Source organism: Eleutherodactylus coqui, chromosome 2 (genome assembly GCF_035609145.1).
Source record: "Eleutherodactylus coqui strain aEleCoq1 chromosome 2, aEleCoq1.hap1, whole genome shotgun sequence".
NCBI lineage: Eukaryota > Metazoa > Chordata > Amphibia > Anura > Eleutherodactylidae > Eleutherodactylus > Eleutherodactylus coqui.
In genome coordinates this window covers 204,165,398-204,187,242 of record NC_089838.1, presented here as the reverse complement: position 1 = coordinate 204,187,242, position 21,845 = coordinate 204,165,398, and the positions used below count along the sequence as shown (strand labels likewise).

General features: G+C 42.5%; 1 protein-coding gene across 1 annotated transcript in view; it reads left to right on the top strand.

The window, feature by feature from the left end:
- LOC136612138 (uncharacterized) overlaps positions 1-5,558 on the top strand; it is a 52,560-nt gene extending 47,002 nt beyond the window's left edge. The window contains exon 13 of the mRNA XM_066592264.1: positions 577-5,558. The gene's annotated coding sequence lies outside the window, so the exon portion shown is untranslated. The remainder of the gene's footprint in view (positions 1-576) is intronic.
- The last annotated feature ends 16,287 nt before the right edge of the window (positions 5,559-21,845 follow it).

The window sequence follows — 21,845 nt, the reverse complement described above, 5'->3', positions numbered from 1 at the left end:
ACATTTTTTATACATTTTATGGTATGTTAAATTGTACTATTGAGAACTGCGACTCATTACGCAAAAAACATTCTGTCCTGTAAATATATCACCGGAAAAATAAAAAAAAGTTAAGATTTTATGAAAATGAGGATGTAAATGAAAAGGAGGAAAACGAGCAGCAGCTAGAAGCGGTAACAAGTTCTCTCTTGCTTTTTGGCTAGATACAAGTATGTTACAGCTGTGCTAGTTCGTAGCGCTATCAGTTGGGTCAGCCTGGCCTACCAGAAGTGCCTTCCGTGAACCCAGACTCGGACCCAATAATGGGTCCGAATACAACAGGGTTCTAAAGGTTCAGCAAATGGCATCCATATTTAGATCACATTTTGCAGCCAATCACTGACCACTAAGGTCTATTCCTTATAGGTTTATTCACAAATATTTGACCTTATTGACTAAAGGATTAGGAACATGTCCTATATTCCATTGTGGCCAATTCCAACTATTCCGCTCTGTGTCTGCATGACTGCTGATATTTAGTAATTGTCTGATCATTTTATTTTGTCTCCTAATTATATCTTCTTGTCTAATCCTTAGTGTCTTATGAAGTCTCATCCCATTTCCTTGAAAAGTGAGATCATAGTACTGGGATCAAGATATCAGAGTACATACCAATGAACATAGGGCGCTTTTTCATCAGTTGGACATTTATTCATTATGTTGCTTCTGTTCAGTTACTTTATTAAAGGGGTTCTAAGCAGTTTTTGTGAAAAAGGCTTCTTAGTGGTGCATCTCAGTGTAATAAAGGTCCGTGTTGTCTTTTGCACCATTAACCTCTTTTTAAATGCCCCAAGCATTATAAATGATGCATGTTTTTATTTAGTTAGCCATGTCCAGAGTTGATTGACAGCTATCCCTCTGTGCACAGTAAGGGCTCATTCACACGGCCTTATGACTACAATGCTGCGAGCCTTGCAACATTGTACTCTTCGCAGCCCCTACGCTCTGCCAGCAGGGATCGCATAGGGCTGCGATAGGCACTGCACATGCCCGGGATTATGATGTCACGGACATGTGCAGTGTGACTTATTTTTTTCAAATACCCCACAGAGCGGCACTCCGTAATAAACGCTGCCCTCTCGCAGGCATTGTGATGGGGCAGCGTTTCAATACGGAGCCCTTCAAGGGCTGCGTAGGAAACGCAGGGAAATAGGGCATGCTGCGATTTATTTCTCCTGCTTTACATTTGCAGTGTCCCCTCGCAGCTCCAACACAGGTGTGAATGGATGAATGAAAGTTCCTAAACTTTCATTGCCTCATTCACCGAGTGTTGCGCGCAGGAAAAAAGGGGGGTGTAATATGTGGTGACAGTACGCCCGTGTGAATGAGCCCTGATAGGCAGTAATCAGTGGCTGGAGGGTGGGATGGATACTGGTAACTGCAGCTCGTGAATATTGAGGACTACTTCCTGTGTGTAGCTGCTACTAATAAAATGGAAGTTTCTCCCAAACTACTCCACAGATACATACAGCAAACCTATCACTGTAATCAGCGAGCCAGAACTACATTATGCTGTTCTTAGAGGGGATTTAAAAAAAAAAAAGGTGACAGATTCCCTTTAAATTGTAAATTTGGCAAGCATAAAAAAGTTGTGTTTTTTTTTTTAAACATATAAATTAAAGAAACACAATTACATTGGAGTTAGATGTCCCAAACAGAGTAAACACAATGTAAACATTGCAAAACAGAAATAAGACCGGGCTCACACGGGCTGACTGGATTCAACATGCAAGAGGCCTGCAGTGGATTCCAGCTGTGAACCCAGCCAGCGACCCTGTGTACCTGAATTTGCTGTGATGCGGATGACCACGGCGGCTCGCTGTCGGTCATGTGCAGTACAGTTTTGTTTTTTTTCTCCAATAGTTTTATTGCCTGCGTTGTCGCTTAACAATGACGAGGGTACCAGCAGCCCATACTCAATGTTAAATGTGCATGGGCTTTGGGTTGGACGGCCTCATTTGACTTCAAGGGAGGCCGCCCGTGCGGAGTCCACGACAATTTTTTCCTCCGCTCGCGGAATACGCACTTCGTATACCCAAGTGTGAGCGAAAAAGTGAAAGTACATGATTTTTAATGCCTGCGTTTTGCCACGGATCCTCCACATCTATGCCAACTGCGGATTCCGCAATTGGAATCCACATGTGTGAGCCCGGCCTAAGGCTGCTGTTACATCTGCGTCACAGATTCCTTTGTTTCTTTATGGTGAAAAGTAGCGCAGCATGCGTGAAAACAGACACATTGGAAGAACCTGACGGCCCTTGTTATGAGTCGCTGTACTGTCATTTTTGTTTGCAATGGAAATCAAAACAATAATGTGAACAGAGCCTAATGTTTATATGATATAGTGATATTTTCTTTTCTGTTTCATTATGTATAAAATAGGTTGTTTTTTTTATATGTTTTGCTCCTCCCTTGCTGCCAACTGAACCTTAAAAGTTAGCTCACCTGCCCCAAGCAGCGTCAGTAGCTCACGGCATGACTTGTGATGTCACTTGGGTCCCATATATGTCACATGTATATAGGATAACACTGGTGACATGCCATTTGATTGGCTGCAGCGTTCACCTGGGTAAATGGGCACGGACAGGATTGTAAGATTGTCCCACAAACCCATGTCGTCTGCCTGTCAATTACCTGTATATCTGTGTCCAGGCCTTAGGACTCATGCACATGGTAATGTTATGCATGAGCCATATATACATTTAATGCCAGGATCATATTTAACACTAAATAAGCAACTCATGTACAGTGCCTTAAACAGAGATGCGTTTTGCAACATTTGAGATACTTGAAAGGATTTTCTATACTCGAGTAGTAATAACTGAAATGCTACTCAATTAAAAAGAAATACATTTGTTTTTGGTTTGTTTTATAAACCACTAACCGCCTCCAGTGCAATTGTGAACCTCGCCTTGCATGGTAATACACATGCTCTTACCACAAGGTGGCACTGTAACCTTTCCTCTTAAGATTTGTAATCAACTGCATGTGAAAAAAATAAGATTGTATTAGCTAGACGGAGACGTATTAGTTTTTTAACTTTTTCATTTTCCATCTTAATTTATGGAGCCTGTACATGTGAAGGTTTGTGCCACGTGGCTGTGAATTGCGCAGCAAAACTGTTATAGAGCAAGTTGTTGTGGTTTTGTAATACAGTTTTGCCCCAACTACCGTAGTTGTACAGGTAAAGCAAACCGTGTGCTTCACCTGTACAGGTGCGCATCCGAAAAAAGCTTTGCATACCATGTTAGTTTGTGGTAATACCACATATGGATTTGCCACATGGCACAAGCTGCCATGTATACAGGCACCTAATAATCTAAGACTATGTCCACTTGAGACAGAAATGCTGCAGATTTTCCATCTGGAATTTCGGAAGTAAATCTGTAGCAGTAGTAGCCATGAAGATGATATTTGAGCAAATTTTATCCTTGTGCTGCAAAAATTTGCCACACAGAAATTGACCCGCGCTGCTGATTATTTTTCACAATGAAACATTTTTTTTTTTTAATTACTCAAAAGTAAAAAAATTAAAAAGCACAAACCAACCAATATATATTTATTTTCCCTGGCTCTCCTGTGGCAAAGTTATTTCCCTGGTCCTTCAGTGTCTCTTCATAGACTCATAGGATGGTAGAGTTGGAAGGGACCTTCCAACCCCCTGCTCAGTGCAGGATCACTAAATTATCCCAGATAGATATCTGTCCAGCCTTTATTTGAACACTTCCATTGAAGGAGAACTCACCACCTCCCGTGGTAACCTGTTCCACTCATTCATCACCCTCACTGTCAGAAAGTTTCCTCTAATATCTAATTTGTGTCCCCTCCCTTTCAGTTTCAGCCCATTGCTTCTAGTCTTTCCTTGTGCCTATTAGAATAGGGCTGATCCCTCTGCAGTGTGACAGCCCCTCAGATATTTGTAGACAGCTATTAAGTCTCCTCTCAGCCTTCTTTTTTGCAAGCTAAACATTCCCAGATTCTTTATCTGTTCCTCATAGGACATGATTTGCAGACCGCTCACCATCTTGGTGACTCTTCTCTGCACTTGCTCCAGTTTTCTATGTCTTTTCTATCCTCTGGTGCTGACGTGCTGCCCCAGTAGGCACATGAGATGGCACATCATTGTATAGAGACCCGCAGGAGGCTCGAGAAGCGTTGAAAGAGAAGGAGAGTTATAATTGTTTTATTTCTTTTTTTAGTCACCTGGCTGTTTTCCACAGGGAAATCTGCACTAAAATCCACACAATTTGGTGTGGATTTGAGACTAAAGATTTCCCCTTAGCTTTCTCTGACTTTATAGCAGAAGATTTCTGTAGGAAATCGGAACATGCAGGTTATACCCTATATGTTGCATTAGATACTATGAGAAAGCAAGGCGATGCACAGAAAGCACCCCCTTATGAGTTACCTGTGTTAGGTGCTATTAACCAAACTGCACAATACTTTTTTTGTACCATTTGCTCCAATAGTAGACCATATGTGTCCTTGTAATATGCTATGGTGACAGACCTGCATTAATTGCAGATGACATTTTGAGATGCTTCTATTAGTAAAGCCAACTGTGGAAAAATGAAATAAAATGTAAAAATAATTAAAAAGGTGTTTCCATCTTGGCTAAACATGGCCAAGATGGGAACAACTAATTTTGAGGTGGTCAGAATGACAGAAATGACCAAAATTGGCTAAGTTATGCTGTTTTTGTGACTACCCTAAAAGTCTATAGGAGTTACACAAGCAACATAGCACAGTGAGCCATGCTGTTTCCACAGTTCCTAAACCATTGTGATCATAATTTGAGGCAGTTTGCATCACTCCCATTGGCTTCTATTGGAGTCATGTAACAGTGTAGCTCAGGGAGCTTGGCTATTTTCCGTACTCCCAATCAGCCCAGGTCAATGCATTTGGAATGGCTGGGGGTGGTGGGGGTCTAAGCTCAAGGTTAGTGCAGAGCAAAGAGGTGGGACCCCCACCTCTAGAGGAACTTAATAGCATTTCCAGTGGATATGCCACAAAAGTTTAAGATACAAATACCCATTTAAAATCTAGAAGAATAATCAATAACCCACCACTCAATCAGTAATAAGTACTAACATAATTTGCAGATATTTAGCCCTTTCCTGACTCCCACAGGAGGGTGTGTATAGCAGGCTGAAGAGTAAGCCCATTACATATTCTGTAGGTGCCAGATGTGTTATACAGCTAACATTTGCCGTCAATGGCTGGGATTGGAACTACCTCTGATCCCAGCTATTTACCCCTTAGATGCTATACTCAATAGTGACCACTGCAACTAAGTAGTTAGAGGAAGGGAACTCCCCCTGTCACCACATTGCCCTCTTCCATGACACAATCAGAGTGCTAGCGGGTTGTTATGACTTCGTATAGGTATACTGATGAAAAAGGAAAAAATGATTGAAACGTTCGTTAATTAGTACTAATCTAACGGCCTTGTTAATCTTGCTTGCGATACTACACTGCCTAAGCTTGAATGATAATAAAGCCTAATAACTTAAATAAAACCTTTGCAATTTATTTGAGAGTGTTGAGGAATTTCTATAAAAGGTATGATTGCTGGAATGACCAGGGGTATGCAAAAACAGTGAGGCAATAACATGAAAGTTTAGCAATAACATGAAGGTTTAGCTATCATTTAAAGGGGTTGTCCCGCGGCAGCAAGTGGGTCTATACACTTCTGTATGGCCATAATAATGCACTTTGTAATGTACATTGTGCATTAATTATGAGCCATACAGAAGTTATAAAAAGTTTTATACTTACCTGCTCCGTTGCTAGCGTCCTCGTTCCCATGGAGCCGACTAATTTTCGCCCTCCGATGGCCAAATTAGCCGCGCTTGCGCAGTCCGGGTCTTCTTATCTTCTCAATGGGGCTCCGTGTAGCTCCGTGTAGCTCCGCCCCGTCACGTGCCGATTCCAGCCAATCAGGAGGCTGGAATCGGCAATGGACCGCACAGAAGCCCTGCGGTCCACGGAGACAGAGGATCCCGGCTATCTTCAGCAGGTAAGTATGAAGACGCCGGACCGCCGGGATTCAGGTAAGCGCTGTGCGGGTTGTTTTTTTAACCCCTGCATCGGGGTTGTCTCGCGCCGAACGGGGGGGGGGTTAAAAAAAAAAAAAAACCGTTTCGGCGCGGGACAACCCCTTTAATGTCTTTTAAATGTACAGAGTATGTGATTCTAAGCATTTTTTGTAATATATTTTATTAGCCTATTCTGTACAATTCTTCCTTCAAAACCCCTTTTCTGCTATGCAACTAGGTGAAGATGATGTTGGGGAAATCCAACTTCACCTAATAGCATAGCACAGTGTTTCCCAACTCCAGTCCTCATGGACCCCCAACAGGTCATGTTTTCAGGATCTCCTATAGTAAGAACCTGTGGCAATGTCTGAGGCACTGACAATAATTGCATCACCTGTGTAACACTGAAGAAATCCTGAAAACATGATCTGTTGGGGGTCCTTGAGGACTAGAGTTGGGAAACACTGGCATAGCAAAAGAGGGCACTCCAGATGTTCCTGTACTGTTCTATAGTGCAGTTGCAGACATACACCCAGTTGACACACATAGTGCATCGGATCCAGTATGGAACCAGTGAAGCCACCAGCAGCATAAGATGTCTTTGACGTACACAGTGCGCCACCGGGGAATAGAGCAGCAGCGGTAGAAGAGAACTACTAAACACAGCACTGGGGACAGAGCAGTGAGGCACAAAAGAAAGTATTTTTTGTAAGACTGAATAAAATATATAAAGCTGGCTTTATCGATAAAGTGTTATATAGGAACCGCTGAACTATAGAACAGTGCAGACACAGCTGGAACTCCCTCTTCTGCTATGCTGTTAGGTGAATATGGATTTTCCTAGTAACATACATAAAAAAATAGAAATTACAGTTAAACCTTGGTTGATAAAGGGGAAATCCATTCAAATGGTGTTTTGATATATCACAGATATACATAAGCAGTTCACATCATTGATCGTGGACTGTTAAAGTGTATTCACATGTTGCAAAATTGTTCTAAAAATTTCTTCGAATCCACACTGTTATTGGAACCCCAATGGGTCCCTCTGATTTCTCTACCTGCGTCAAATTGTAATTGTGAAGTGCATGAACGCCGTTAAAGCAAAGGACACAGCTGTATCGAAGGCAATATACTTCTGTTCTTTATCAGGAAGTAACCTAGCTTTTTACAGACAAAACATTGCATAACAAAGGAGGAGTGTACAGAAGGCTAATCGTATTTACATCTGATTGATTACCTTACATGCGTCATTTTGTGTAACAAGAGATACATGCTCTTAATGTTATAAGATCTTAGTATAGGTTCCAATTTCTAATGATTAACATATGGTAACGCCTTAAGGTGTATGTTACTATTAAAACGTGGTTTCCAAGAAAGAGAAACTAAACTAACGGAGATTAAATTTATTAATATAACTGCTTGGCTTAAGGAATGCAAAGGTGTGTGTGAGGGGAGAGGAGGGGAGAGGAGCAGCTCCTCTTATCAGAAAGGCCTGTAGGAGGTGAATACAAGGATCTAATACATTCTAATGTATAATATTGAACATGTTAACTACTTAGCTGCTGCTATTTACCAAGAAGGAAGATATAGCTATATATATATATATATATATATATATATATATATATGCGTGATTGCATAGGCTGATGTTAGAGATATATGAGGAGATATATACAATAGAATACATATATCCTTACTATAACAGCACCAAAATCTGCAGCATATTTTATGTTGTGGACTTTGGTGCTGATTCGCAGCAGATTTCACCCTTTCAATTGAAATATGTTTGTCGAATATTTCTGTGTGTGTGAAACCACCGTAATACACTTAAACCTCTTAGGCACAGTTCAGAGATTTCTGATCACTGAAAATTTGATGTAATATTCTACGTAAAAGTAAAATGTGGCACAATATTCTAAGCAAGATATTCATGTAAATTAGCACCAGTTTGCTTATAATGCTGTATCAGATTTCCAGTAAAATAAGGGTGCTTTTAGATGGAACGACTGTCATTTAAACAAAAACGTTCAAATGAGCAAAAGCGAACGATAATTATTCAGTCTAAATGCAAGCCAACATTTAGGTTAAAGAGCAGTTGTTCAGTCTTTCACATTTGCTAATATAACGAATGTGAAAAACTGAACGATGCTTTTTTGAATGAGCCAAACGTGTCTGCCTGTCTAAACAGGCTGAATGAGAGAGAGAGAGCTAGCGATTTTCATTCCGCGCGCCCACTTCAGAGGGGGACATTGCTGGATCGCGGGAGCAGGTGAGAATAAAAAAAATGCTCCCGACCAGGTTCCCTAACAGCCCTATGACTTAATTTATGGAGTTGTGGTGGAGGATCTGTGCCACGATTGGGGAAAGCATAATTTCTAGATGTACTCATCCTGATGCCAGCACAGCACATTATAGCAAGGGTTATGGATAGTTAAAGCGCTGGTTCCTGGTCCCAACAAGTGGGGAGACGATCCAGCAAGTGTGTGTGAAGGAGCAAAACTATTGGTGCAAAACTATTGTAGAGGATCTAAAGGCAAGATAACAGACAACAAATGCAACAATAGACCATAACATAAACAATGTGGAATGGCCTTGTAGGTAAACAAACTAATGTCAAAACCTGGCATTTAATGGGCCCCAATTGGAGTTAAAACAGGAGGGAAAAGAATGAGAAGTATATTGAAAGTCCCTTCCCATAAAACATTAGGGGTAAAGTATTAGTCATTAGCAGCCTAATGAAATAATCGATTTGCCTCCCCAGGGTCTTTGAAGAAATGTGGTCACCTTTGAAGGATACTATAGACCAGGGTTCCCCAACTCCAGTCCTCAGGGACCGCCAACAGGTCATGTTTTCAGGATTTCCTCTGTGTTGGAGAGGTGATGTAATTATTGTTGGGGCCTCGGACATTGCCACAGTCGGTCTTACTATAGGATATCCTGAAAATATGACCTGTTGGTGGTCCCTGAGGACTGAAGTTGGGGACCCCTGCTATAGACCATGAAACAAACTCCATATAGGGGTCTGTCCGTGTGGTGGATTTTAGTATGGATCTGGTGTCGGGGTTCTCACCTTTTGATGCAAATTTTGGTGTGGACTTTCAGCTGCTCTTACAGTAAAGAACCCCCTTCTATGTTGGTGATGAAACATTCATTCCTCTAGACGTAGCGAATGCGCTCTTGTTACCGTCGCAGTCCTGGGTATAAACAGATCATGGGAGAGATCCTTGTATTGTCCCCTAATGTATTTATACATCGTTATTTGGTCGCCCCATAACCGTCTTTTTTCCAGGGTGAATAATCCCAATTTTGATAGCCTCTCTGGCTATTCCAGTCCTCCCATTCCGTTTATGAATTTAGTTGGCCTTCTTTGAACCCCCTTAGGCACTGCAACGTCTTTTCTGAGCACCGGTATCCAGAAACGTACACAGTATTCCATGTGAGGCCTGACAAATGCCTTATATAGCGAAAGAATAATAATTTGCTTTTGCAGCAGCTGACTAGCATTTATTGCTCCAGTTAAGTCTACAGTCAACTAGTACCCCGAGGTCTTTTTCCCCATTTAGTGTATATTGGTGAGATCCATTTCTCCTGCCCATGTGCATAACTTTACATTTATCAACATTGAACTTCATTTGCCATTTTGCTACCCAAGCCCCCAGCTTATCTATGTCCGTGTGCAGCCGTACATTGTCCTCCGTTGTATTAATTACCCTGTATAATTTCGGATCGTCTGCAAATATCAATATTTTACTGTGCAGTCCCTCTATGAAGTCATTGATAAATATATTGAAGAGAATCGGGCTTAATACTGAACCCTGTTGTATCCCACTAGAGATGGTGGCCCAATCAGAGTACGATTATTTTATTACCACCCTCTGCTTTCTGTCTCTGAGCCAGTTCTTTACCCATATACACACGTTTTCGCCCAGACCTGTCTCATTTTATATATTAACCCTTTGCAATCCAATTTTGGATTCAGGGTTTCCTAGGGGGCTCTCTCTTTCTGCCATTATACAATGGCATCCTCTGCTGGCTAAAGCCAGTGCTGCGGTATGTAACATGCCGGAGAAGCGCTCCACAACAGAGCAGCCAGTAATATACAGTAAGTATACCCTGCTGGATGTCTTCCGACATCGGAAGCTATACAGCCTTCAATCAAAATGTCTTTAAACGTCAGACAGTGGATTGGAAAGGGTTAACCTATTATGTTGCACGGTGTCAAATGCTTTAGAAAAATCCAGATATACAAGATCAATAGCCTCTTCCAGATCTAGCATAGAACTTACTTCATTGTAGAAGCTGATCAAATTGGTCTGACATGATTGACCGCCCATGAACCCATGCTGATGAGTAGTTATACCATTATTTTCCTTGAGGTATTCCAGGATGGCATCTCTCAGAAACCCCTCCAATATTTTTCCAATTATTGAAGAGAAACTTACCGTCCTGTAGTTACAGGCTCTCCTCCTGACCCCTTTTTGTATATTGAAACTACATTGCCAATACGCCAATCGAGAGGTACAACCCCGGTCTCGATAGTGTCCCTTTACTTTGGTCAGTAAAGACCCTTACATCCCACAATAGGACTACATTCTGATTTGCCTTGAGAGTATTGGATCTCCTAACTTACACCATAGTCGCCATTGCATGTACAAATGTGGAAATTTGAACTTTGTAGAGCAATGTTCTTTTCTTCTGTAACAAATGGCACAGGTACCTAGACAGGGCCATATTACAACCCCGATTACAAAAAAGTTCGGACGCTGTTTAAAATGCAAATAAATGTAAATAAAAATAATGTAATGATTTGGAAATCTCATATGACCATATTTTATTTACAATAGAACACATATCAGAAGTTGAAAGTCAGACATTTTGGGACAGTTTTTCACACATTGATGAACCTCTAAGGACTGCCTTTCCTTCTGAGAGACTCTGCCTCTCTAACATGCGCTTGTTATACACAGTGATGTTACTTAGTAGAAAATTGACCCGCCAGCTGTTTTTGATTAGTACCACTTACTTTTCCAGCCTTTTGTTAACCCTGTCCCAAGTTTTGGGAGATGCGATGCTGCCATCAATTTCTAAATAAGGTAATTTTTTTTTTTAATGAAATGGAAAAATGTCTAAAGGCCCTTTTACACCCAACGATTAGATAATCGTAAGTAGATGTGCTCCCATTGTGCACTTACCGTACACTTTTCATCCACTGAGTTAAGCTCAGCTTAAAATCTATTATTGCTGATTAGACAGACCGCACGCTGAGTTCTCCGTGGGCAGCGCTGATAAGAGCTGATAACATTCTTTAACAGCTGTTAACAGCTGCTGTCCCGCTGGAGAACAATAGCAATGTATTTAGAGAACAGACCACCCGCTGTTCTCTAAATACATGCACATGAAGTACTAAAGGGCTGATTAGCCCATTAGTACCTATGCAAAATGATCGCTCAAAGACCTATCAGCAATCAATCTCGCTGATCAGATCTTTCATGCAGATCATAACCTTTTCGATAGTCTGCTCTTGCATCATTGACTGACTGCTTACAGTGAATGAAGACAGGAGGGCCGGAACGATCTCTGCCCTGCTTTGTATCCATTGACTGAGCTAAAGCACAGGGGCTATCATCGCTGGGACAACTGCTAGACACTCAAGCACCCAACAGTTGTTCTGTGTAAAAGGGACTTAACTCTGTCATCATGTTCTGTACAGTCAGACAACTTACCCACTGTTTTTCTTACTATCTAAATCTCAATCCATGGTAATGTGTCTTTTGTTCAAGTTTTCATGAAAAGGTAACAGACAAACAGTTAGTTTAGCATTTATGATATTAATATGACTGAAAACGTTACATGTTTGATTGTAATATAAGTGATTACAATATCAGACCAAGAGGATAATTTATTGCGGAAAACTGAACACCTGAAGGTAGACTCTAGTACCCTGTTGAGCCGCCTCCAACTTAAGTTAAAGATGTGGTATGGGCAGGCATGGAGGCATACGAGTTTCCATATTTTATCCTGTGGCATTTTGGTCCCCATTTCCTGCAACTGAGCCCTAGATTGTGCAAACTTGTATGCTGTCAAAGTTGGCATCATAGATGATCCCATACATGTTCTATTGGCCATAAATCTGGTGACCAGTCAGGCCACGGAAATGTGGCAAAGATGTGGATGTTTTCCTGTGACATCCTTGCTATGTGCGGCTGAGTGTTAACCTGCTGGAAAATGCCTCTTGGAAGCCCTATCATGAGAGACAACACATGTGGCTGCAGGATTTCCTAAATATGTATCGCTGAGCTGTCATTGTCCCTTGTACCACTACTAGGGGTGACCGACTGTCAGTGCCAAAACTAAGCCTCGATTCATTGCTGAAGACAGCCTGGTTTCATAGTTTATGACACCATTGCAAACAGACGGTAGGAGCAGTAACAGGTGCACAAAATCACTTCACATCCTCAGATATCCAAGGATGTCTTTATTCCAAACCAATTAGATATCACATGACATAAGCGAGTGACGTTTCGGCTGAGCATCCAGCCATTTTCCAAAAGGAAACATCTGAGGATGTGAAGTGGTTTGTGCACCTGTTGCTGCTCCTACCTTCCTTTTTATGACTGTTTGCATGTAAATTCCATGGTCTAGATCCTCTTTAGGAGCGTGCAACTTACCTTCCCTCCCACTTATTTTTGTGGTAAGATTGTGTGCTGCTGTGCATGAAGTTTTTTGCATTTGGACCATTGCAAACAGAGGTGACAGTTGGTGTCAAAGGCAGAACACATAATGGGGGTATTGTTATATCTTGTCTCCACCGTAACTTAGGGGTGGAGATGAGGCTTGGCCAGCGTGACAGGCAGGGGACGCCCACAGGTACTGATTGGCTGCACATGCCGCTGCCAGCCATGCTCCTTTCACTGTACCAGAGACGTACGTCCGGGCCACACAGCTAGTGCCGGGGATAGACAGCGGGACCGCTGTAAGCGGTGTTCCAGGCAGAGGGGATTACAGCTCCGTGCGCTGATCAGAGGCCTCCGAGGATAGTGACAGCAGGGGACGGGAGCAGAGCTCATCATCCAGCCCTTACTTACATGCATCGGTGCAGGGTTAAGTGCCAGCAGCTACATGGACAGGAGATGAGCAGTGACGGGAAGAACGAACACAGAGTGGGCACGAGGAGAAGGCAAAGCATCCACCGGACAGCCGCTGCGACCAGTGAGGCGAAAAGCTAGAGCGCTGGGACAGTGACAACTGACGGAAGCCGAAGTCTGACAGCACCACAGATGCTACAGCAGCAGCGGAGTTGGGAGCTTACATGGCCGCTGAGCAAAGGGCCGGCAGCCAGATAGAGAGCACCAGGGAGACCGGAGCTGGGACCTCACGTGAGTCAGCACAGCCACTGCCGCCGGGGGCTACAAGAAACACCCAATCAAAAGCAATGAACTTGTGGGCATGCATCTTGTCTCCACCCGTTCTTCTGGTGGAGACAAGATACAACAATACCCATTATTGGCACCATTAGACCAAATGTCCATCAGCCAAGCACCTGGAAATGGTTCAGACAGACACAGGGTACTGTAACGATAGTCCCATCTGTCTGAGTGGAGGACAATGAAACAGTTGGAGCTGTTTAAATAACCCTCTCTACTGGTGGTCTGTTGAGAGTATCCTGAACCCGGTCGCCTTGTGTGCGTGCCCTTATGCCTCCACTGGTCCCAACACCTCCTAACAGTCAGAACAGCCCAGGTGGAGAGCAATTAGTTGATACGACCATTCAGCTTCTCACATTACAATGATATGCACCCTCTTAAACTCTGTTAACTGTGTGAAATCACTTTGATTGCGTTGTAGAGGCATGTCTGCTAGTCAACAAGCTCTACATAGGTGGAAAAAGAGGTCCACTACACTCAAGCAGAGCCTGAGAGCTTTTTTATTGGCCAAGGGTGGAACCACTTTTAGCTCCTCAGGTGGCAAGACCGTTCATCTAATCACTCCACAACTCTATAATCTTTTCCAAATCTGCCTGAGATGTAACTGCATACTGAGTTTTGCAGTAAAACGACAACTGCTAGGTGCTTGGGGTTTTTTTGTTTCTTTTTTAACAAAGAGTAAAACATATTGTATCCCAGTTAATGTGACAGGGAAAATAGTGATGTACGCTTCACCATATTGCTGATGTAATGCCCTCCTTCTGCTGTAGTGCAAAGCTGTGCACGAAGAATGCATTGGCTTCCAGCAGAAATGAATTTGTCCAGTTTCCATTATCCAATTACACACATTATTCTTTGATGCAGGTTAATGATGCCGTTCACAGTAATAGCATAAACTGCTTCAGCAACTGCCCACCACCTGATTTTTGTGTTTGCGAGAAGCTGAAGTTTATTCTACACCTGTGAAACAGTATCATCACCTTGTTTTCCATATATATAGTTTCCTAGCATTATGCATCAGCAATTTGATGAAGCCTACCTCACTATTTGCCCTGTCACAACATTAACTGGGACACCCTAATATCTATATTTATTTATTGTGGCAACCTGGGACTTACTCGCTTATAGGATCGCCATCTTTTCGTCCAGGATGGTTGGCAGTGGGACCCACTGTGGAGATACAGGGCGATCCACTGCTTTGACAGTAGGGGCTGCACTCCTGTGTAGTGTGGCGCACCTATCTGTGGTTGACGTCTTTGTTACTGTCCGCATGTGCGGACTATGTTTGTTTGCAGTTACTCCTCTACAATCTGGGCTGGGTTGAATTAGTGGCTGCAGTATTAGTCTGCATTGAACAAGTAGCTCCTCCATATTACAGTATGGCTCTCTGCATTCTACTAGGGTCTACGGTGATTGAGCCTGGCCTGCAGTCTATTAGGTGTTACATAATATCCTTGTTTTTTCTCTCAACTCAATGATTTTATTCCACATATCACAGCAAACAGTTCTGGTACATACACAATCTCAGGGTTCAAAACGCACAGGATCTCCATCAGTATCCCCCACCCGGGACATCCTCCTCTGTCAGATTTTTGTGACAGACCCAGACTGGTCAACAGTTCCTGATGACTGCTGCAACAGCCTCTCGCTCCGGCTGGCAGCTGACCTCCCTCTGAGTGTGGCATGAACTTACACTATTATCCTACTTCCTGCCACACCCACAGGTGTTTTCCCTCACTTCAGGTCCCAGAATGCCTGCTTACAGCCCCCTACAGGCAATTCTGTGTAGTACCCTTCTACATATCCTCCTTTCCCTGATAAAGGCCGTAGGCTTTATTACAGCTTTTGTCCCTCCGGGGTCAAAACTCCAAGTCAGGGATGTCCATGTGTGGGGCTATCACTGCCACTTTCTTCATGTTCTATAACACTAAGAACCTTTTCACTTTTCTGTGCGTTCTCAACTACCATTACAACCTTTTCTTCAATTTGTTCCTCAACTGGCCCTTTCCTAGCTGCCACTTCTTTCTCATGCTCAGTTTCTTGTGTGGAGTCTACTTCTGACCGTTTTGCTACTCTCTGTAACTTCTTTTACATGATTTTCTTCACCTAAAACTTCTTAGGCTTCTTTTCCTGCGTCTCTGCTTATTTAGTGGCTTTTTCAGCTTCAGCAGCCTCACCGTCTGCCTTCTCTTTGGTCTCTTGTACTTCAGAGGATTGCTCATCCTCCATCTGTTGCTCAGTGTCTTTACTATCAATTACAAAGGCGATTTCTTTCCTCAAGGCTTTTTCAGTTCTCACAAATTGTTCTCCTGTAATGCGCAGGGTACTTTCGAAACATAATCTGGCATGCTTTACTGCTTGTGTCTCATTTTTAAGATTCTTCAACAACATCTTCTTTTCATTTATTTGCTGTCTAAATTGGGTCCTGGACCTCTTTAGTCCTTTCAGCAACATGACAATTCAATGCCCAGTGTTTCATCTTCACACTTGATTTCTTGGCGAACCTTTGATACATCATCTTTTTCTTTGACACCACTTTCGGGGTGCGTGTTGAGGTTAGCACTTCGGTCTCTCTCTTACAATCCCTTTCTTCAGCACGCTCACATTCAATGACAGATCTCATAGACCTGATTTTCTCTTCAGTAAGCCTCTGTTCACATGTCTTCTGTTTTTTTTTTCCAGTTTGAACACAATTTGACATTGGTGACCAAACTCCATAGTGATATCTTCTAATTCCTGCTGAAGACTCACTTTAAACTTCTCAAGTTTATCATAAGCAGCTGACCTTTCTTCCTACTGTCAATTTGTAGCTGTTAGTTCTCTTTAAATTTCTTTATTTTGCTCTTCAACAGAATCCAAGCATGCAGTTTTCTTCCCCATTTTCTTTTCCATATCTGCCACCTGTGCCTGAAGTGTTGTAATCTGCTTTGACAGGTTTCTCTTAGTTTCTGCATCTTAATCTAACTGCTTGAAGAACACATTTCTCTCATTTTCCATTCTCTGCAGGTGTGCACTAAGGTCAAGCCCCTGGTTCATATATTCTTGTGCCAGCTTTTGAGACTCTTCAATCTGAACTTCCAATTCCGCCTGCAATCTGTTCACCTTCTCAGACAGCTCTGCCTGTATTCTGTTACTTTCACTGATCTTTACTTGTAGCTCTTTAATCTGCATCTCTGCCATGTTTCTCTTGCATTCAGAGTCACGCTTGCCTTCCAACAGCAGTTTCACCTCATGGGTCAGCTCACTTTCCAAAGCCTATTTGGCCTTTTCCAAGGCTTCTTTCACCTCTTCAGTTTGCTCTAACTGTTTGGACAGTTTCCCCTTAACTAGATCATGATTCTGTTTAAGTTACTGGATCTGGGTTTCATATACTTCAGCTTCCTCAACCAGGCTCATCTGTAGCTGGGTCACCACTTGCTCATTGAGTGAATCCTGGGTTTCATTGAAGTCCAGTATATCTTTCAAGATCTTTGTTTGCTTCCCTGCCCAGCTGCAAGCAGCTTTTTCTATTTCCAGGTTTTCTTTGAGCTCACTTATCTAAGACTCACATTCGCCATTTCTCTTTGCTAATTGAATTTTTAACTCTGCAATTTGATTACATGCATTTGTAGAATCTCTTTCTAACTTGCAATGTGTTATCTCTAACTCTTGGGCTCTCCTTGGCATTTTCTTAAAGTCTTGTTCACACTGCGCAGCTTGCACTTACAGACGTAATCTGTGATCAGCTTCATCTCTGGCTACATTTCTGAGGTCTTGTATCTCTTCATGGTCTTTTGAAAGATATCCCTCATATTTCTTTTTCTCATATTTCTTGTTTACACTGAGTGGTTTGCTCTTCCAGCAAAAACCTGTGATCAGCTTTAGCCTAGCTAATCGTCTGAGGTGCTCATTCTCCTTTACGACAATCGCACTTTCTGTTTCCACCTGAGCATCTTCTTTGACAGAATCCTCTCTCTCTAGAGTATCCGTGTCTCCTCCTCTCCATCAGTAACCCTTGCCTCACCAGAGCATTCAGGACAGCATGCATTGTGACAAGTTCCTCCTGAACCCTGAGCAAGTGTTCGCTGTCTATCTCACTTTGGACCTCAGGGTCTGCACTGACTACACCTTCTGCTTTACTAGAAGAAGTCTTTCTCTTTCTTTGCACTTTTACTGCCTGTAGTCTCAGCGGACTGCTGGTTGCTACTAGAAACTACTTCAGTTTCACAGGACACTATAGCAGCAACTCCTCTCTCTCGTTTTGCTTTCACTATTTCTCCTCTCTACCAATAGAGGCATATTTGAGCTAAATCCCACATTGGCGGTGACTGAACTCCCTGTAATAGCCTGTTCAGACTCTGCTTTCATCTGTATAGACTGGAGAACATTTCTACAACTTCTAGGCATATCATATACAGAAAATATTACACAGTCCCTCTCACATGAGACTTCAGTGTCAATGGAAAACTTTTCCTGCAACACATTATTAGCAATTCAGTTTTCAGACATATTTTCATTAAATGTCCATGCACACTCTGTAGTTTGCATTGTGCCATCCTGCAAGGAAAACATCCTATCATGCTACATTTTTATCAAATTTGTGTTAGTCCTTTCAAGTCTATAACACACAGACCCCCAGCAGGGCTGTTTTAGGTGGTCTCCCTCAACAACCACCATCTTTGCTGCACAATCCAATACAGATTAAAAAAAACAAGTCCACCAACTTGGTTTCGCAGTCATCCTCTGCCTGACCTTTGTTACCCCACGGCAACCACACTTTCGGCCTCCTGGCCTTTTAAATGCATCCAGCACTCTGCAATTCTTTGTGCGCTATTTCTTCCAGTGCATCCTCCACCAATTATGGCAACCTGGGGAATACTTGCTTATAGGGTTGCCATCTTTTCATTCAGGATGGTTGGCACCACATGCATAAAGGCTCAGAAGACTCAAATCACTTGCAATTCTGGCTTCCACCAGCTCTATTCCACACATCACAGCAAACAGTTCTGGTACATACACAATCTCAGGGTTCACAACCCACAGAGTCTCCATCACTATCCCCCACCCGGGGTATCTAGAGGGCATCCTTCTCCGTCAGACCTTTGTGATGGGCCCAAACTGGTCCAAATGGACCCCAGGGCCCAAGTACCGGATGGCTGCTGCTACAGCCTCTCACTCTAGTTGGCAGCAACTTCCCCCTGAGTGTGACAGGAACTGACACTTAATCATACCTCCTGCCACACCAAAAAGTGTTTTCCCTCACTTCAGGTCCCAGAATGCCTGCATACAGCCATATATATATATATATATATAAAATGTGTGTGTGTGTAATATATATAAACTATAAGGCTCATTTTGCAAAGATAAACTGCAACTACACAATCTGGTGGTTTATTTTTGGCCATGTTCACACTGCTAGTAGCAGTACCTTTTGGAGATTCAATTGGCTGTCCTGTCATAGTGTAAAACAATGCAAACCACAATAAGGCCCATTATACGTCAGTGAGGTCTGCTGGGATTTATTGTAAGAAGGATCCACACCCGGGACAGTATCATGGCTTTTGTTGTGAACACGAAGACAGGATGCATGTGTAAACAGAGTCTTCCCACGAACGGATTTCCGCCGCGTAATTCGCGGCGAAAATCCGCTGCGTTGCCCGCAGCTATTAGGTTCTATTGAACCTAATAGCACAATGCTCACGATGCGTAATTCCACCGCGGAATTACGCACCGCGATTTCTCCCGTCCTCACCCGCAGCATGCTCTATTTTCTGCGGGTGAGGACGGGCTGTACGCACTGACGGCTTCCATTGCAGTCAATGGAAGCCGTCCATTCACGCTATCTCCCGCTGTAACCAGCGGGAGATAGCGTGAAAAAACGCTTTCCCGCCCACCGCCGAGCGTCATATGACGCCAAATGACGCGGTCCGGCCGCGTCACGTGACACGGCCGACCGTGCACGTGACACGGCTGGTGACGGGCGGTGACGCGCGGCGGTGGGCGGGGAAGCGATTTCACGCTATCTCCCGCAGGTAAGTATAGGGGCTCTGGGGGGCGCCGTGACGGGCTTCACAGCGGAATATTACGCTGCGGAGCCCGTCACGCTCGTGGGAAGGAGGCCAAGGCTTCAATCCTATTGCATTTACTCTTCGTGTCCAGGGGTCCAGTCCTGCCTCCTTTACACAATCTTGAAAAACAGATCAGGATGGGACCCCTGGGCTTAATCTATCCTGGCCATTATTGACAGCTGCTGAAACTGAGACCAATAGGTCTATGATTTGGCAGGTTTATGTTAGTTTCAGTTAGTCTGCACCTGAAACAAAAGCATGGACTACATGGAGTAATTAATACATGAAGTAATTAATCCCCCAAATAAATCATACTACAGATTTGCAGCAAGACATTTTAGCTTACCTCTTCCAGAGTTCAGTGGGTTTTTCTGTTTTTCCAGGGTAATCTTGGTGTTATGGATTCCACATACCTCTCCCCAGATTTACAATCTTATTATGCCTTCAATGATCTGTTCACAAGGAGGCCATTGTGTATAACCTTGTTTCCCCTCTGATCTAAGAAAGCTAATTAAACGAAGACAAATGACAGAGAACTAATCATATTTATCCAAAATTAATTAGAACCATCTGTGTTCTACAAAGTTATTGTCGCACAGCCAATAAATATTATCACATTAAAATTATTATAAAAGATGCGTAAATGGCAGCATTACTAATCTGTGATAATAAAGAGTCATATTCCTTCCGTTCACCTTTCTAAAATCTGTGAAATTAAAATTACAGATACTACTAATTTAAAGGGATTTCCCTAGAATTTTAAAAAGTGCCCTAGGGGGTAGCTAACAGTATAAAAAAATATCCAATACTCACCCTTTAGCCCATCCACTCCAGTGTTGCTGCTCTGGTCTCCCCTGTTAAATCAAGTGATGACATCACATTCATCGTTTCTGTGACCGCTGCAGCTAATCCCAGTCCTCAGCAGTCACATGCCATTCTTACATACTTGACCGCTGAGGACTGAGATTGGCTGCGGAGGTCATGTGAATGATGAATGTGACACCATCGTTTTCTACAAGATTTTGTTTCTCTTATGAGAGCAATGGCATTGAAGCAGAGGGACAGTTAAAGGGTGAGAGTTGGTTATTTTTTTATATTACTTTCCCTGGGGCATTTTTTAACCCTTTAATGCACAAGGACACAAACTTACGGAAGCAGAGACCACGCCACCCTGCAGTGGGAGCCATCTATGACTGATAGCCGGATTCCCGCTGCAACAGCGGGAATAAATAAGAAGAGCGATCCCTGCTGTTGACCTCTTACATGCTGCAATCTATGTACATTGCAGCATGTAAACGGTCCACAGAGGGAGCACTTCCTCTGTGATATCATTGGACCTCTGCAAAGTAATTGTGGAGGACCAATGGCTTGCCATGGCAACCAGACGCCAGATACTGGTGTCTGCGTTTGCCATTGCCTATAATCGCTATTGTAAGCGATAAGTCATTGCAAGACAGAAGTCCTGCAATGTGTTGTTATAGTGATCATAGCTGTTATGGTTTAAGTCACATAGCCTTTTTTTGCGCACTTTCCCCTATTTTAAAAAAAAAATAAAATAAAACATTTATAAAATCTCACTTCTTTGGTATCATAATATCCATAACGACCTGTACAATAAATTAAACACATTATTTATCTTGCAAGGCAAAAGTGTAAAAAAAAAAAAAAAGCCAACTAAAAATTGTAGGTAAAATCCTTATTTTGCCTCCGAAAAAATTCAATAAAAGTGATCAATAAAGCCGTATGTTCGCCCAAAATGGTACCAATAAAAACTACAGCTTGTCACTTTAAAAAAACACCTCATAGAGCTCTGTCCATGAAAAAATAAATAAATGATGGGAGTGCAACAATGTAAGAAAAAATAATAATTTCCCCCAAAAAAAGGTTTTTATTGTGCAAAAGTGGAAAAAAACTAAAACAAAACAAATTTTGGCATCATCATAATCGTACTAACTCCCAGAAAAAAATGTATCATCTCATTAATGCTGCTTATTTAACGCTGTTAAAAAAAAAGAATGGCAGAATTCATTTGTTTTTATAATAGAATCTAAATAATTAAAACAAAAATATATATTTGGTGTCGCTGCATCCGTAAAAGTCCAATCTAGCAAAGTAATATATTATTTACCCTGCACAGTGAACGTCGTCCAAAAGAAACAATAAAGAATGCCAGAATTGTGCTTTTTTGGTCACCCTGTCTCCAAGAAAAAATTTAATAAAAGCGTAAAAGCGATCAAAAAGTCGTATGTACTACAGAATACTACCAGCGGAAACTACAGGATATTCCGCAAAAA